Genomic DNA, 19,623 nt, shown 5'->3' on the forward strand with positions numbered 1-19,623 from the left:
GAAAAGGGGAAAGTTCACTTTTCCAGTCTTGAGGGATTGTGGGAAGGAGAAAGATGAAAGAGACAAAGTATCGTGTGAAGTGGTCAAAAGCAGGGGTCTCTAGGGCTGGCCCGGTGGTGTAGTGGTTAAGTTCTCGTGCTCCACTTCCGTGGCCCAGGTTCTTGGGTTCGGATCTGAGGCACAGACTCACACTTGCTCATCAAGCCATGCTGTTGCGGGGTCCCACATGCAAAAAATAGAAGAAGATAGGCACAGATGTTAGTTCAGTGACCATCTTCCTCAGGCAAAAAGAGAAAGATTGGCAACAGATATTAGCTCAGGGCCAAGCTTCCTCACCAAAAGAAAAAAAAAAAACCCCACAGGGGTCTCAATTTCTATTCTCCAGACTTCAATCTAGAGCAGGTAATGTGTCAGATAGATAAAAATATCACAAAGTAAGGGCCAGCCCGTGGCCTAGTGGTTAAGTTCTCGCGCTCTGCTTCGGCAGCCCAGGTTCATGGGTTCAGATCCCAGGGGCGGACCTACACCTCTCATCAGTCGTGCTGTGATGACAATCCACATACAAAATAGAGGAAGACTGGCACAGACGTTAGCTCAGGGTGAATCTTCCTCAGCAAAAAAAAAAAAAAAAAATATATATATATATATATATATATATGTATATCACATAGTAAAGAGAGGTGGGACTTCTTCAAGCCCTTCTTTGCAACTCTGGGAGGAAGGTAGATGTGCACTTTGCAGACTGACCCACACCACATGCTGGGAGAACTTGACAGAAAGCACTGGACTAGCAGCATGGCCCTTTAGCCATGGCCATAGGATGGATCATCTGTGCCAGGAAGTGGTAGGATCAAAGTCAGGCCTTAGAACTATCTTTAGTGCCAGCAGGAGATACGACGAGACCTTCTGTCCCTGAACCCTGAGCAGAAACATGGGTCCAACCAAAGAAGAATGGACCAAAAGTTTACCAGGGCCAACTTCTGTGCTGGAGACTAGAGGAGCCTGACAACAGGCTGGGAAGCAACCTGTATTCAAGAATCGTAAATTGCTCCCCTCTGCCTCTAGTCTAGAGCATGTGAGCAGTACAGCTGTCTCATCTTAGGGAGAGAAGCGGCTGGAGGGATGTTGTCTGCAAGACTGAGCGTTTTTATCTAAGAGACTGAACTTGTCCTGAGGGGCTCTTTTTTGCTATCAGACTAAACTTTAGATTAGATTGGGTATTTACTTCACAAACAACGGGGGGCACAGTAGGAAGAATAGATTAGTTGTAGACAAAATAACAAACTCTATCCTATATTAAAAAGTTTGTTATATAACAAACTTTTAGTTCCTTAGGTTACAGTATGAATAAAAATTGGCAACTGCTCCTCAGATGTAAATTATTGAAATTAGCCCACAGATATCATTCTGCAAAATTGTCTAATTTCCCATTCAACTGTTTTTTTAAATTAAATTCTGATTAAGCCTCCTTTGTTCTTCCATGTTTTCCCCACACTCAATCCCCAACCCCTACCTCATGCATCTTCTCCTTCCAAGGTTTCTAGATTTGGATTATGGGAAACCAGACTTTCAAGATCACAAAGCTTGGCTTGATGAAATTCCATTCAGAGTGTCACCTGTTATGAACCTACTATGCTCATATCTTTTCTAGTTGTTAAAGCATGGGTGCAGATGTTCACTTCCGCATTTCTGCATCTAGAGCTGGAATCCACCCTTTTCAAAAGAAAATCTTCTTTTTAAGACAAGTGATAAGAAATGTTACTGCCTACTCCTGTCTGAAGTGATAAAGACTCTCTGGTTTTAAAATGCGTTTGTAGCAACTATAACTAACGGAGATGAGAAAGGTTTGCCGTACAGATAATCTGCATCTAGACTTTGCTTCTCCAGTTTTTTGCGTCTAGCTCTGTGTGGTGTTCTGCTTTTTCTGTCTCTCTAGATCACGTCTTGTGTCCTGAGGTGTGCATCTGCTTCACAGAATCTATGAATCCACTCAAGTTATATGCAAAGGCTGCGTGAATAGACATTTTTTTCGGTGAGGATACACATTTTTCATGAGATTTTCAAAGAGGAATGGGACTGAATAAATTTGAGAATTCTTATTCTATCTTTATATGTCAGCCTTATTTTGTCTCATCAAGTCTTCATTTTCCCCTTTCCTGTCCCTCCCCTGTTTCTCCTTCCACAATATGGGTAGAAAATAGGAACATAGGAAAACTGTGCTTTCTAATTATAACATAAAGAGGAAAGAATGAGATGTTTTATATATTATCTTAAAAAATAAATTTGTTTTGTTGTGTGTTCCTTGGTTTATTATTTAACTATAGATCATTACCTGTTTTGAAGCAAACAAATAAAAAATCAAAATAAAAACAAAAACAGCAACAAAACACCCTCTGGATTCCTTTTGATTTTGAAAGAAATATAAAAAACAAATTACCTAATATTTTGAGGAAATTGTTTTTCAAATGAAAACAACATTTTTTTCTGAATATTAATCAATTGTTTTAGAAACATTTAAATCATACTTAAAGCAGAATATGTATATATCCTAAAATCTTACCACCCAGAATTAACCACAATGAACCTTTTACCTTTAAGGTACCTTTTGTATTAATACACAGTTTAAAATAAATAGGGTCATAATATAATTTGTGTTTTGCAATCTGCTTGTTTTTCCCACTGAATAATATATCATGGTCATTTTTCCATGAAAAAGATGATCTAAGATTTTCGATGCTTATGTAGACTTCAACTTATATCCGTGTACTATAATTAATTTTACCAGTATCCTATTGAAATATACTTTAGTTTTTCCGAGTTATTCACTATTATAAATAATATTTTCTTGTGTGGCTTTTATATGTATCTTTATATTTTTAAAGTTCATTAGGATATAGTTCAGACATAACAAAAATATATAAAGGAAAATAAAATGGACGTACATATACTCACCACTAAGCTCAAGACTTAAGACAATACCATAGAGTTGTGTCCCCTGTATGTGTTGACATCTTTACACAGTTGTCTAATAGACTACTTCAGATAAATTCCTAGAGACTGAATTTGTGGATCAAAAGCACAGTGAAATCATTGTTTTGAATACATTTTGTTTATTTGTATTTATTTATTCAATAAATATTCAGTACTTGTTGAGTGCTGGGGACTGTGCTTAGGCCGGGACTAGAGAGATAAAAGACACAGTTCCTATATTCAAGGAGAATATACTCTTGAGTCAAATAATATGACAAGTAAAACACAGCATGAAAAGTGATGAAATAGAAATAAAAATTGGATACAAATGGAGCATAGGGAAGTTGAACCTATTGGACTGTCATAACAGGTCTGGAAGAGGAGGTGATTAGAGTATGAATTTGTTAAGAAAGGAAGGTAAGCATGGAAAACTTTTGAAGTGGAGAGCAGCATTGGCAAAGGCCAGGAACGAAAGATCGGGTCCCATTGGGAAATTGTCCCTAGTCTGGTACGGCTGGAGCATGGAGTTCTAAGAGAGAACAGAGAGGGATGAAGGCATAAAACAAGGGGAATTTGAGTGTTAGAAACAGAAAGAACATTAGTTGGCACGATGGGTAGCATGAGTTAAAAATCGATTTTTAATAAAGTAGTAATGAACATGTTTGAAGGCAGAAAAGGAGAAGTCATAGAGGGAGAGACTGAGAATACTGGAAAACCATTAAATTATCTGATGAATTTTAGTATGTTTGGTGTTCTGTTTCTGTCTCATTATGTCTTCAATTTTAAATATTTCCTTTTGAAAGTCAGTGTAATAAATATTCATTCTTCTGGCTCATATTTAGGATGCAGCTTACAAAGAGAAGTCTGTGGTTCTTCCTTCCATATCCCATCCCTCCGGCTGTATGCATAAGGAGGCAATACCAGGTGCTTCCTCCCGACTGAACATTCTCTGTGTTAATGCTGACTGGGCAGAGATCAGAGTGTGGTGATGAGAAGATTGGGACTAGTGAAATTATTAGGTTTCTTTTCACTAAAAATAGAGCATCAGTGGTCATCCCAAAGCAGTAAATTGGCATGCAGTAGCAAGTTATTCATGATGTAGGCAATTCACTTTCAAGTTTTATCTAAAGGAATGATGCTTCTTATGGCAAGTTCTGTATAAAATTTCTGGCATTTCAGGTTAACGCTATTGACCACCAGGGAAGACAGTAAAAAATTGAGAGTGTATGCCAAATAATCTTCTGTAATAGTAGACTCATGCTTTCTTCATTTGACCTCTGATTGCCTAGATGATAAGGGCTGCACTATACTGGAACAGCGTGCAACACCCTGGACCTTTGAGTCTTGGCGTCTGCTTGAAGCTTAATGACTCACATCACTCTTGGCAACCGTGCTTCCGACTTACAGCAGTAATGCTGGTTCATGTGGATAATGGAAACAGTTTTCTGCCTCTGCTAGTAAATGGTCTTAAATGAACTTTGTTCAAAGAACTTTCCTTATAGAATCATTCACACTGTTTTTGACCTTGTACAGAACTCATTCTCCACTGTAAAAATAGTCGTCACTGGTTAGAGAGAGAAAATTACATAGCTATTGAATACGACTGGCATAACCTGAACCATGAAAATTGAAGAAAAGGGATTTTCTAGAAAAAATTACTTTCTATCCTTGCTGTATAGTGTTATTGTTTCCTCTATTTTTATGCTTGAGACTAGCTTTTTGGGGATTTATATTACCCAAGTAATTAGCTTTCTCATTTCCTTTGGGAATTATTAAACTGCCTGATAGACTAAATGGTTTAGTATAATTGATATATGTTTTGACTTTTAGGTATTTAGAATTCTAATGAGGGATTTCAGTTGTTCTATTTACACTGAAAATAAATAAAACTACTCTAATTTTGAACTTGAAGGAATACTTAAGAAATGAAATATTGCAATTGGCATAAAGCTTTACTTTTATGTTTCAAAAATTAATTCATTTATTAAATGCATGTGTGTGTGCATAAGTGTGTGTGTTTGTATTTAACAAAGGCTATGATAGTGACATACCTGAAATATTACAGAAAAAAATCAGAAGTTTGGGAGAAATGTTTGAATCTATGGGAAATTTCACTTTGTGAAGACCCTTACGTGAAACTAAGCATACCAGGAGCTCACTAAGACGATGAAGTTAGCACTAAAGTTGCTAAAAGGATCATTTTAAAGATCTGGGAGTGTTGCTGGAATATTGTTGAGACATATTTTAGGAGACAATTCTGATTATCTTCTTTATGAGGAAAATATTTAGATTTCTATGCATTCAGACTTTCTCTTTCAAGATCTATTAAAAATTAATATCAATTGGAAATTTATTCCAATTCTTGAGTGCCTCTCATATGCAAAGTTCCATGATAGACAATCTGAGTAATATTTATTCTTTCATTTCACAAATATATATTGAGTTTTTTATACTGTGAATCACTGGTAGCTTTCAATAAGCTAAAAACTAAATCTCTTCCATTTATTAGGTAGGTCAATCTGCCTGTGGTACCTGGGATGATTGATGGGTGAATGAAATAAAACTGAAGCCAGGGAGACTGATTTAGAGGTAATTCAATAGCCAAAGAATGGACTGCAAAGGAGCTAGACCAAGGCAGTGGCAATGGGAATAAAAATAAAGGAATGAATTGAGAAATATTTTAAAAAGTTGACTGAGTGTATATAGGTGGTATAGGCAAGAGAAAGAGATAAATGAAATAAGATTCAAGAATTTTAGTTTGTGTCATTAAATGAAAAACAGTGAAACTGCTAGAAATAATAAATCCAAAGGGGCAGATGATAAGTAGAGAAAGACCAAGGCTTTGATTCTAAAAAATATGAAGGTTATGGTAGAGACTTCCAGTTGCAGGGGTTCATTGGCATTTGGGGCTATGCAGAGGAATGGGTAGATTAATGTAGTGGCCAGGGGATCATCTAGTTGGATGGAGAAAGATATAGGGCAGGAAAATTGAAGTTTCTCTCTCAAGTTCCTGTTGTTGAGATTGATATAAATAAGTGAGTTTTGAGTTAAATATCCTATATTCAAGAACTACTTTGTGATAACTACTATTACATTGTGGTAAATGTCTGGGAATTTAGTGAGGTGATCAAGGTTTAGTAGTTCATACATACATAAATGTACATATACAAATAACCACATAGATTCAATGATGAACCTTTCGTCTTAGTTTTCTATGATTTATTTTGGTACCTACTTATATCCCTGGACAAGAGTGATATAATTGCAGGTATGAGGCGAAGGTTTATCTTACCTAGGAGGCAAAGTTTATGCCCATCCCAGAGTTTAGACTGAGCACTTCCCCTTTCTGAGCTCCTCAAGCTTGCCTAATAAAAATGGATCCACAACAGAAGAAAAAACGCAGCTCCATAATGCTTCTTTTACTTTTCTTGCGAGTGAAGCAAATGGAATTGTCTAGGTAGAGACTAAGTTCTTAGAGAGATTGGGAGGACCTGGAGGGGAAGAGATAGGGAAATGAGTATTTTTACATTAATTTCTCCATAGTGGGAGGGGAACATACCCAAGAATAGAGAGGTGAGACCTCAGCGCTCCGAGTAGTTTTCTACAGACCTGGGAGCTGCAGCTATGAAATACCTGGAGTCAGAAGGAGATCTGCATCATTCATATCTCTTCATTGAATTCTCAGCTCAGTGCCATCTCAACTCTGTTCGCGTTGGTCACCATCTCATCCAGACTCAGCATATAGAGCCCCATCCTCATTTTGGTAGTGATCATCCTGCATTCATCAGATCCCATGGGTCTTTAGCCAATGCAAAGACTAAACTGCCCTAATCTCCCTAATCTTTAACCAGATGTAATGGTAATGATAAATTTCAGGTCAACAGCCAGGAAAGAAAATGGAAAAACGAGCAAGGAAATGGACTGCCACCGAGAACTTTCAGAAAGGAACTTAGCTTTATCAACACCTTGATTTCAGCCTTGTGAGATTCTAAGCTGAGTCGACTGGACTTCTGATCTATGGAAACTGTGAAATAAAAATTTGCGTTGTTGAAAGTGGCTACATTTGTGGTAATTTGTTATGATAGTAACAGAAAATTAATATAGATAGTTTCTAGTTTGGGACAATTATGAAAAAAACTGTTATAAAACTTAAATATAGATTTTTTTAAACACAAATTTTCATTTATTTTGGGTAAATATCTCGGGGTGTCACAATCAATTCTTGTTATTTGTGGTAGTTATGTTCTATAAAGTCACCTTGAACACTGAGTTAGCGAGTAATGAGACATTGTTCCTAGGAGAAATGCAGGGTTAAGTTTCTGTGAGCCTCTAGCCGCAATGTTTTTGTCAACTGATCAATACGTAACTTTGTTTTACATGTGTTTTCTGTTTAATGACACCGTATTTAATACACATTGTTGCTTCATTAACACTGAACTCATGGCTAACAGCACTGTAACTTGTGGCTCAACAAAACTCATCTAACACACATTTTTTCCATAAGGCACTTTACAGCCTTCTTGAGTTTAAAAACACTAGACAGCACTTCAGCACTACACACCTAGGGGCCATTTTAAACAGCAAAGTCACCAACAAAAAGAACAAAAATGCAAAAAAAAAAAAACCATAGAAAACTAAATAGACTGAGAAAAGGACACATTTACAATATGAGAGTTAAAACAAGAAGCCAGAGCATTGCCTTGTTCAATCTCACCTGGGAATGTGCATGTTGAGTGACTCAAATTTTTTACTGCTCTGTACACGCCAAGGAATGACCACAAAAGCCTCATAAGTATCGATTTGGGAGTTACAAATGAATTTCAGCAAGTGGGCAAATTCACAAATGTGGAATCTGTGAATAAGGAGAATTGATTGTATTATTGTACCATACGGTGAGTGTATGTTTAGCTTTATAAGAAAATGCCAAACTGTTTTCCAGAGTCACTGTACCATTTTGCATTCTCACCAGCAATGAGTGAGAGTTCCAGCTGCCCACTCCCTCACAGTAATTAGTATTGTCAGCTTTTCTGATTTTAGCTATTCTGATAGATATGTAGTGGAATCTCATTGTGGTTATAATTAACATTTCCTTAATGGCTAATTACACTGAACATCTTTTCGTCTACTTATATTTCATCCTTATATCTTCTTTGGTGAAGATATTTCTGTTCAAATATTTTGCTCATTTATTAAAAATTGTGTTGTTTGACTTCTTATGGCTGTGTTTCAAGAGTTCTTTCTATAGTATTCTGGATGTAAATCCTTTGTCAGATATGTGATTTGCAAATGTTTCCTCCTAGGGTATGGCTTGTCTCTTCATTCTCTTAAGAATATCTTTGGCATAGCAAATATTTTAAATTTTGACAAAGTCTAATTTATTAATTTTTTCTTTTATGAGTCATGCTTTTAGTGTTAGATCTAAAATCTTTTTGTATAACATCAAGTAATACAGATTTTCTCTTACTTTTTTTCTAGAAATTTTATAGTTTTATATTTTACATTTAGGTCCATGATGCATTTTGAATTAGTTTTTGTACAAGGTGTGAGATATAAATTGAAGTACAGATAAATAAATAAAATGTCCAGTTGTTTCAGAATCATTTGTTGAAAGACTATCATTTCTTCATTGAATTGCTCTTGCATCTTTGTAAAATATAAATTAACCATATAGGTGTGGATCTACTTATGGACTTGATTCTGTTTCATTGATCTGTGTGTCATTCTTTTCTCTAATACCACACTGATTAGTGTAGCTTTATATTAAGCCTTGAGATTAGGTATCGTGAGTCCTCCAACTTTGTTCTTTTTTTCAAAATTGTTTTGGAAATTCTAATTACTTTGTCTTTCCATATAAATTTTAGAGTTAGCTTGCTGACAAAAAAACAAAAAATCCTGCTGGGATTTTGACTGAGATTGTATTGAATCTGTCTATCTATTTGAGGTGAATCTTCATCTTTATTATATAAAATCTCTTAATCCATGAACACATTATTTCTCTTATTTAGGTTCCCTTTGATTTTTTTGATCAATATTTTGTGTTTTCAGCATACAAGTGCTGCACATATTTTGTTAAATTTATAACTATGTATTTCATTTTGTTACTTTTTAAATTTTAATTTCCAATTGTTTATTGCTAGTATATAAAAAAATTGAACTTTGTGTATTGACTCTATAATTTTGACTTTGTAAACTCACTGAGAGTTTCAAGAGTCCCCTCTCTCTTTTTTTTTTTTTTTTTTGTAGATTCTATAAGGATTTTCTAAGTAGATAATCAGGTAGTTTATGAATAGTGATAGTTTTATTTCTTCCCTTCTATTGTGTATGCCTATTTCTTTTCCTTGTCTTAGTGGTTTGATGTTGAATAGGAGTAGGTGAAGATCTTTGCCTTCCCCAAGTTTGGGGGGAAACATTCAGTCTTTTACCATTATATATGATGTTTGCTGTAAATTTTTTTAAATGCTACTTAGGTTAATGGAAGTTCCTGTACATTTCTAGTTTGCTGAGAGGGTTTTGTTTGTTTGTTTTTACTATGAATGGATGTGGAATTTTATAAAATGCTTTTTCTGCATTATTTGAAAAGATCTTATGGTTTTTATTCTCTAGTGTGTTTATGTGATGAACTATATTGAGTGATTATATGTTGAATCAGCCTTGCATTTCCAAGATATACCCATACACCCACTCGATTATGACATATTATCCTTTTTATATACATTACTGTATTTAATTTGTTATAGTTTGTTAATAATTTTTGTGTCTGTGTTCAAGAGGGATAGTAGTCTGTAGTTTTCTTTTCTTGTGATATCTTTGTCTGCTTTTGATATTGACGTTATGCTGGCCCCACAAAAGTATAAGAGGAAAGTGTTCTATCCTCTTATATTTTTGGAAAGATATTATGTGTAATTGATATTGTTTCTTCCTTAAGTGTTTTGAAGAATTCACCATTGAAATAATCTGAGTCTGGATTTTCCCTTGTTAAAATGTCAGAATAATGTTTAAAACATGTAATTGAGCGCATATTATGTATCTGAAATATTGGTCACTTTCTCACATATATTCTCAATTTCTATAATACATTTATTACCTCTACAGTGAGTTTTGGCTTAAGTTAGCACAAGGTATCGATGGAAAGAAAAATGAATAAGTAGGTTTGATGCAAAGTAGACACTACTTTGTTAGTATTCTTGATTTTTCACTGAAGATGCTGAAATCTTCCAGCCAAAGAGCTAGACCTAAAGATGAGGCAACTTGTAACCTTAGATTTAGTCATGAGACTCATTTGAGCCCAAGTTTTCTTACCTAAAAAATAGATATAATGCATCATAAAATGTGTTACATCAGATAAAGTATTCTGAATTTATGCCTAATTTATAAATGACCTAATTGGTTGGGTTTTAATGGAATATAAACATTCATTTTTCATCAAGTTAAAAAGTATCAAGGGTTTAAGTTATTTAACTGTGAAAGAAGAAACTAGTTAGTTGTTCATCAAAATATGCATTCCCTTTGCTCTCTGGGTACATAGGAAGGCTATTTCTCAGCCTTCCTTGGAGGTATTTGTGGCTATGTGACTGAATTCTAGCCAGTACAATGCGAGAGGAGAATTGCATGCCTCTTCTAGTGCTGGTTCCTAAAGGCCTCTTCCATGCAGTCCTCCTTGTTTTGTTCCTCTTCAGGCTGGCTGGGTTGGAGACAATCAATGGTGACCTTGAAGACTGCTGAGCTGCTGAGAACATGAGTCCCTGAATTATTGTGTGGATGAAAGTTGCCCCGCCAACACATTCCCCTGTCCGGTAATGTGGTGTGAAAAACACAATAATCTAATGCGTTTAGATCATTTGGGGATACACTTGTTAACAACAGCTAGTGTTACCCTAACTTGTACAATTAGAGAGGGTGAGGGTTCTCTCCTACTATTACTATAATTTTCTTTTTTTAAAATTATTTTATTGAGGTTACACTGGTTTATAACATTGTATAAATTTCAGATGTATGTTATTATATTTCAACTTCTGTATAGACTGCATTGTGTTCACCACCAAATGTCTAGTTTCCATCCATCACTATACATATGTGCCCCTTTACCCCTTTTGCCCTCCCCCCATCCACTTCCCCTCTGGTAACCACCCATCTACTCTCCTTATCTATGTGTGTGTGTGTTTGATCGTTTTTTATCTTCCACATATGAGTGAAATCATATGGTATTTGGCTTTCTCCATCTGAATTATTTTGCTTAGCAAAATACCCTCAAGGTCCATCCATGTTGTCACAAATGTCACAATTTCATCTTTTTTATGGCTGAGTAGTATTCCACTGCATATATATAAAACATCTTCTTTATCCATTCATCTGTTGATGAGCACTTGGGTTGCTTCCAAGTTTTGGCTATTTATAATTTTCTTACTAGGAAAAATAAATGTTCAAATTTGAGCAATCTCAAATGGAACAGAAGTATCCTATTTCAGAGAAGACACAATTTATCATCCCTCAAAATCTATAAATCAAAAATAAAAAAGAAAAATAATTTTTAAGAGTTTGTTAATCAGTGAACTATTTCAGGGGAGGATGTTTGTGATTGTGTTTGTTTGTTTAAGGATAGGCATAGTAATCCAAGTAATGCTGCAGAGGAGAGCATTCCACACAGCCATGATATTTAGTTTATGTAGCTAGAAACTTTACTCACACCTATAACTATGTGAGACAGTGGGTGAGCAATGTAGATTTTAGGAATTGCTAAATGACGCTGGAGAAGCTAAAGGATTTATATGTACTTGAGAGCAATATGAACTATCGGATATTTATATGGCTCACTAACAATTTCCATGTTTCTGCTTTCACGCTGAGAAATATTTGCACACATTTAAACAGGATGCCACAGTACTTTAGGAATAACAAACCAACAATTAAAATGCAGAGAGACAATAGATGCATGCTCTTTCGGTATGATGGAAGATTGTTTAGATTTCAAGGTTTATTTTGCCCTGCCAACAGTGTTATTAATCATCCTTCCTCATTTCTTTTCACTGCTGGAGTTTGACAAGGATTTTCTTTCACCTTGAAAAACTGCACATGGTGGAGAGTTTCTTGGCCTTATTCCTGCAGTCTTAATACCTTATACCCTACTGAGGAAGGGTAAATTGCCTTTTATTCCATATTCCACTATATTTCTGAAAAATGGTTTTCAAATCACAGATTTGATTCCTCTCTTGGTATTGAAAGATCATAAACAAATACGTTTTTATGTTATTTTTCTTTAGTAAGCTTTATGATTTTATCCTCGGCAACTGGACTAATTCAGTAAGCAGCAGACCATAAAGCAGTGAGTGGATACACTATTAATTTTTATTGCTAAAGTTTCCTTTATGTACTATTTGATCTGAAGATGTTATTCACATTTTTATGGTGATACTGGCAGACTTGAGAAAATCTAGCTGTATAATTCTTATTCATAAAGCCTGGGTATTTTTAACTCAGCAGCCCAGGGAATGGCAACAATTCAAATCTCCTCAACCAGTTCATTAAGTGAAACGTCTTGAGTGGGAGAGGGAAAGTAAAGCGGGTGGGTAGTAGTTTTGTCGCTCATTCAGTAGAGCACAATTGGGGTGGTTTAGCTGCAGTAGTTCACTACAAGAGCTCGGTGGATGATTTATTCTTTCCTTTGTTCACCTTCAAAATGAGAAGTATAGGCCTGAATCACCTCAAGAATAGCTTCTTAACATTGCTTTGATTCTGTTGCTGCACAAAATTGGAGCTGAAGCTGTTGACCATTAAAACAGAACGGTCAAATTTAAAAAAGAACCACAAAAGGAAAACAAAGATGTGTCCCATTTCCAAATGGGCGTTCTACAGGCCCTTGTCTCCAAGACTGTTTTGCTGCTGACTTTGAAGTTGTACGAATTGTTAAGTACAGCAGAGTCTCCCTTCCCAGGCTCACACTGATTCATCCAATGCTTTCAATCCATATTCCCTCACCTTCGAAAATAATGTGTGTCCTGTAGAGACATGGAGGAAGTGCTGGATATGATAGAAAACACTGGGGTGGTAATGGTAATACCAGCCTTCAAAGGACTATATTACATCAACTTGACCAATATTTATTGAGGACTTATTGTAAAACTTCATGGAAATACAAACAAATATAGTCCATGCCCACTAGGAGCTTGATCAGAGAAATAAGATCCAGTCATAAAAGATACATAAAATATAATTGATAATCATGCAAAAGCTGTTTTAAATCTGTGCAGTGCTATATCCTAAGTGACTGGTGTGGGCATTTAAAGGGAAGTAGCTCATTCTATGCTGTTATGATCTGAGAAGTTTTACAAGCATTTGGTTTACTCTTCGAAGGTTGTTTCATGTTAAGCAATATTAGAACACAAAAGATTTTTATCTTTACATCCATGAGGCAGACAATAAATACCAAAGGCACACAAAGAGGAAGACATGATTCAAGGCTGGAATGCGCTGAAAATTCTTTATGGAGGATGTAAGATATGAGTTGGGTATCTCCTAAAATCTACGGCAAACATAGTAGTTAACAGTGAAGGGTTAGAAATTTTCCTTTAAAATGAGGACTGAAGAAAGACCATTGATGATTGTTTCTATTTAACATTAGGCTAGTGATCCTAGTAAACATATTAAGATAACAAAAAGCAATGAAAGAATGAGAATTTGAAAGCAATATACAAAACAGCCAAGTTGCTGGGCACAAATCTATAGCAGATGCTTTCTGAAAAAGCTTTAATGAGATATAATTCACATACTATGCAATTCACCCTTTATTTAAAGTATACAATTGAATTTTTATATTAATTTTAGTATACTCACAGTTGTACAGCTATCATCATAATGTAATTTTAGAACATTTTCATCAATCAAAAAAGAAACCCTGTACCGTTAATAAAAAAAGAAACCCCATACCCTCGTCCCACACAAAATTTGTCTATTCCAGACGTTTCATATGAATGGAATCTTACAACATGTGGTCTGTTGTGACTGACTTCTTTCATTAAGGATGATGTTTTGGAGCTTCATCCATGTTGTAGTATAGATCAACACTTAATTACGTTTTATTCTTTATTGCCAAATAATATTCCACTATATAGATAAGTCAAATATTATTATCTATTGATAAATAGATAAATCCATTCATCATTTAATAGACATTTGGGTTGCTTCCACATTGTGGCTGTTATAAATTATGCTGCTGTAAACATTCACGTACAAGTTTTTGTGTGGATGTGTGTTCTATTTCTCTTGGCTAGGAGGGATTGCTGGGTCATATGACAACTCTACGTCTAACCGTTTGAGGAACTGACAGACTGTTTTCTCTACCCACCAGCAGTATATGAGGTTTTCAGTTTCTTTACATGCTCACCAAACGCTTGTTTTTATCTGTCTTTCTGATTATTGCCAATCTGCTGGGTGTGAAGCGTGTCTCGTGGTTTTGGTTTGTGTGTCTCTGATGGCTAGTGGTGATGGCACATGTTTTCATGTGGTTGTTAGCTATTTGTATATTATTTATGAGAAATGTCTATTCAAATCCTTTGCCTATCTTTAATTGGGTTATTTATCTTTTTATTGTTGACTTGTGAGAGCTCTTTGTATGTTCTGAATGCAAGTCCCTTATCAGATATATGATTTGCAAATATTGTCTTATCCTGTGGGTTGTATTTTCACTTTCTTAATTGTGTTCCTTAAAGAACAAAAGTTTTTAATTTTGATAAAGTCCTATTTATCTACTTTTTCTTTCGTTGCTTGTGTTTTTGTGTCATATCTAAGAATCCATTACCTAATCCAAAGTCATGAAGATTTATTCCTATATTTTCTTCTAAAAGTTTTAGCATTTTAGCTCTCACATTTAGCTCACTGATCCATTTTGAGTTAACTTTTGTGTATGATGTGAGAAAGGTGTCCAAATTCATTTTTTTGTGTGTGGATATCTAGTTGTCTCAGCATCATTTGTTAAAAAGATGATTCTTTCCCCATTGATTTGTCTTGGTACTCGAAATCATCTGGCCATAAATGCGAGGGTTTATTTCTGGACCTAAAATCTTTTCCATTGAGCTATATGTCTACTTATGGCAATACCACAGTGTCTTAACAACTGTAGTTTTGTAGGAAATTGTGAAATCTGCTAGTGTGAGTCCTCTAACTCTGTTATTTTTTCTAAGTTTTTTGGCTACTCTGGGTCCCTTGTGTTTCCATATGAACTTTAAGATCAACTTGTCAATTTCTGCAAAAACCACTAGCTGGCATTTTGATGGTAATTGTGTTGAATCTGAAAATCAATTTAGGGAGCATTGCCATTCGACAATGTTAAGTCTTCTGATCCTTACACATGAATGTCTTTCCATTTGTTTAGATTGCATTTACTTTCTACAATGTTTCATAGTTTTTAGAGTATGTTTTGCATCTTTTCTTAAATTTATCCCTGTCATTTATTCTTTGGATGTTATTAATGAAAATGTTTTCGTAATTTTATTTTCTAATCGTACATTGCAACTGTATATAAATACCATTGGTTTTTTTACTTTGATCTGTGTCCTGTAACCTTGATGAATCCATTTGTTAGTTCTAATAATTTTTTAGTGGATTCCTTAGGATTTTCTATACATAAGATTATGCCATCTGAGAATAGAGATAGTTTTACCTCTTCCTTTCCAATCTGGATATTTTCAAATTTCTTTTTCTTCCCCAATTGCCTTGGTTAGAACCTCCAGTACAGTGTTAAACAGAATTGGTGAAAGCAGATCTTTGTCTTGTCTCCAGTCATAGGAGGAAGGCATTCAGTCTTTGCCCATTAAATATAATGTTAACTGTAGGGATTTTTGTAGATATCCTTTATCAGGTTGCGGAGATTTCCTTCTCTTCTTAGTTTGTTGAATGTTTTTTATCATGAATGAGTGTTGGATTTTGTGAAATGCTTTTTTCTGTCTATTGAGATCGTGTGGTTTTGTCATGTTTTCCATTGATATGATGTGTGACACTAACTGATTTTCAGATGTTGAATAAATTTTGGATTTCTGGGAGAAATCTCACTTAGTAATGATGTATAATCTTTTTCATATACAGTTTTCATAAACTGGATTCAGTTTGCTAGTAACTTGGAGATGTTTGTGTGTGTATTCATGAGAAATATTGTTGTATAGTTTTCTTTTCTTGTAATATCTTTGTCTGTTTTTTGGTATCAGAATAATACTGGCTTCATACAATGAATTGGGAACTGTTACCTCCTATTCTATTTTTTTTAGAAAAGTTTATGAAGAATTGCAGTTAATTCTTCTTTGAATATTTGGCAGAATTCACCAGTAAAGCCAGTGGGGCATGAGCTTTACTTTTTCAGATGTTTTTGATTATTTTATTTCTTTACTTGTTATAGTATATTCTGATTTTCTAGTTTTTCTTGAGTCAGGTTTGGTAGTATGTTTTTCTAGCAATTTTTCCTTTTCTTTATTTTTTTATTTTAATTTTTGTGAGGAAGATTGGTCCCTGAGTTAACATCTGTTGCCAGTCTTCCTCTTTTTGCTGATGAAGATTGGCTCTGAGCTAACCTCTGTGTCCATCTTCCTCTACCTTGTATGTGAGATGCCACCACAGCATGGCTTGTTGATCAGTGTGTTGGTCCGCTCCTGAGATTCAAACCCACAAACCCTGGCTGCCAAAGTGGAGCACACAAACCTAATCACTATGCCACTGGGCTGGCCCCACAATTTGTCCGTTTCGTGCAAGGTATCTAGTTTGTTGGCATACAGTTGTTAATAGTATTCATTTAGACTCTTTTTTAGTCATGTGAGGTCGTTAGGGTCGCTCCCTCTTTCATTACTGATTTGTAATTTGAGCCTTCTATCTTTTTCTCTTGGTCAGTTTACCTAAAGTTTTGTCCCTTTTGTTAATCTTTTCAAAGAACAAAGTTTTGGCTTCATTGACATCCTCTGTTTTTTCATTCTCTATTGTAGCAAATTGTTACCATATGCCATGCACCGTTTATATACTTTTTATATAAATAACCCTCTCTTCAGCCCTTTGATATAAGTACTATAATAATCTACCTTTTACATAAGAGGAAATTGAAGAAGAGAGATGTTGAGTAATACGCCCAAGGACACACAGCCAGTACTTGACCAGACCAGGGTTTAAATCCAAGCAGTTTGACCTTAGAGTTCATGCTCTCAACCATTTACTATACTGTACAAAATGATTTGTAACAGCACTGTTTGTAATAGTGAATCATAGCTATTAAATTGAGTCTGATAACATTACGTATATAGACACGGAAATACATTACCTCTATGCATGCACAAATGCACAGGCACCTGCAAAATTGCGTGTTATATATGTTAATACAAGTGATGAGGGAAACAAAGCAACTTACTAGAGAATATGTTTTTTTTTAATTTATTTTTGTTTAAAAAAATTTTTTTTGGCTTATTGTGGTAACATTGCTTTATAACATTGTATAAATTTCAGGTGTACATCATTGTACTTCTATTTCTGCATGTATTACATCATGTTCCCATGTTCACCACCCAAATACTAATTACAATCCATCACCACACACATGTACCTAATCATCCCTTTCATCCTCCTCCCTCCCTCCTTCCCCTCTGGTAACCACCAATCCAAGCTCTGTCTCTATGTGTTTGTTTGTTGTTATTATCTACTACTTACTGAGTGAGATCATACGGTATTTGATCTTCTCCCTCTGACTTATTTCACTTTGCATAATACCCTCAATGTCCATCCATGTTGTCACAAATGGCTGGATTTCATCGTTTCTTATGGCTGAGTAGTATTCCAGTGTGTATATATACCACATCTTCTTTATCCATTCTTCCCTTGATGGGCGCTTAGGTTGCTTCCACATGTCGGCTATTGTGAATAACGCTGCAATGAACAGAGAGGTGCATGTATTTTTACGCATTGGTGTTTTCAAGTTCTTTGGATAAATACTCAGCAGTGGAATAGCTGGATCATATGGCAGTTCTATCCTTAATTTTTTGAGGAATATCCGTACTGTTTTCCATTGTGGGTGCACCAGTTTGCACTCCCACCAGCAGTGTATGAGAGTTCCCTTCTCTCCACATCCTCTCCAACACTTGTTGTTGTTTCCTCTCTTGTTAATTATAGCCATTCTGACGGGCGTGAGGTGATATCTCATTGTAGTTTTGATTTGCATTTCCCTGATAATTAATGATGCTGAACATCTTTTCATGTGCTTGATGGCCATCTGTATATCTTCTTTGGAGAAATGTCTGTTCAGGTATTTTGCCCATTTTTTAATTGGGCTGTTAGTTTTGTCGTTGTTGAGATGCATGAGTTCTTTATATATTTTGGAGATTAATCCCTTATCAGATGAATGGTTTGCAAATATCTTCTCCCAATTGTTATGTTGTCTTTTCATTTTGTTGATGGTTTCCTTTGCTGTGCAGAAGCTTTTTAGTTTGATGTAGTCCCATTTGTTTATTTTTTCTATCATTTCTCTTGCCCAGTCAGACATGGTGCTTGAAAATATGTTGCTAAGACCAATGTCGAAGAGCGTATTGCCTATGTTTTCTTCTAGAAGTTTCATTGTTTTAGGTCTTACATTCAAGTCTTTAATCCATTTTGAGTTAATTTTTGTGTATGGTATAAGGTAATGGTCTATTTTCATATTTTTACATGTGGCTGTCCAGTTTTTCCAACACCATTTGTTGAAGAGACTTTCCTTTCTCCATTGTACGTTCCTGGCTCCTTTGTCGAAGATTAGCTGTCCATAGATGTGTGGGTTTATTTCTGGGCTTTCAATTCTATTCCATTGATCTGTGTGTCTGTTTTTGTGCCAGTACCATGCTGTTTTGGTTACTATAGCTTTGTAGTATGTTTTGAAATCAGGGAGTGTGATACCTCCAGCTTTGTTCTTTTTTCTCAGGATTCTTTTAGCTATTCGGGGTCTTTTGTTGTTCATATAAATTTTAGGATTCTTTGTTCCATTTCTGTGAAAAATGTTGTTGGAACTTTGATAGGGATTGCATTGAATCTATAGATGGCTTTAGGAAGTATGGACATCTTAATTATGTTAATTCTTCCAATCCAAGAGCACGGAATATCTTTCCATTTCTTTGTGTCTTCTTCAATTTCTTTCAGCAATGTTTTATAGATTTCAGTGTACAGATCTTTCACCTCTTTGGTTATTCCTGTGCTTAGAGGGATTGCTTTCAGTTTTTCACCATTGAGGATAATATTAGCTGTGGGTTTGTCATATATGGCCTTTATTATGTTGAAGTACTTTCCTTCTATACCCATTTTATTCAGAGTTTTTATCATAAATGGATGCTGTATCTTGTCAAATGCTTTCTCTGCATCTATTGAGATGATCATGTGATTTTTATTCTTCATTTTATTAATGTGGTGTATCACGTTGATTGATTTGCAAATGTTGAAGCTTCCCCGCATCCCTGGAATAAATCCCACCTGATCATGGTGTATAATCTTTTAAAAATATTGTTGTATGTGATTTGCTAGTATTTTGTTGAGGATTTTTGCATCGATGTTCATCAGTGATATTGGCCTGTAATTTTCTTTTTTTTTTTGTGTTGTCCTTGTCTGGTTTTGGTATCAGGGTAATGTCAGCTTCGTAGAATGAGTTAGGGATCTTCCCTGCCTCCTCAATTT

General features: G+C 35.2%; 1 pseudogene; it reads left to right on the top strand.

Annotated features, from left to right (window-relative positions):
- LOC131402540 (uncharacterized) overlaps positions 1–19,623 on the top strand; it is a 236,576-nt pseudogene that overhangs the window by 106,624 nt on the left and 110,329 nt on the right.

This window comes from Diceros bicornis, unplaced genomic scaffold (genome assembly GCF_020826845.1).
Source record: "Diceros bicornis minor isolate mBicDic1 unplaced genomic scaffold, mDicBic1.mat.cur scaffold_124_ctg1, whole genome shotgun sequence".
NCBI classification, from domain to species: Eukaryota; Metazoa; Chordata; class Mammalia; order Perissodactyla; family Rhinocerotidae; genus Diceros; species Diceros bicornis.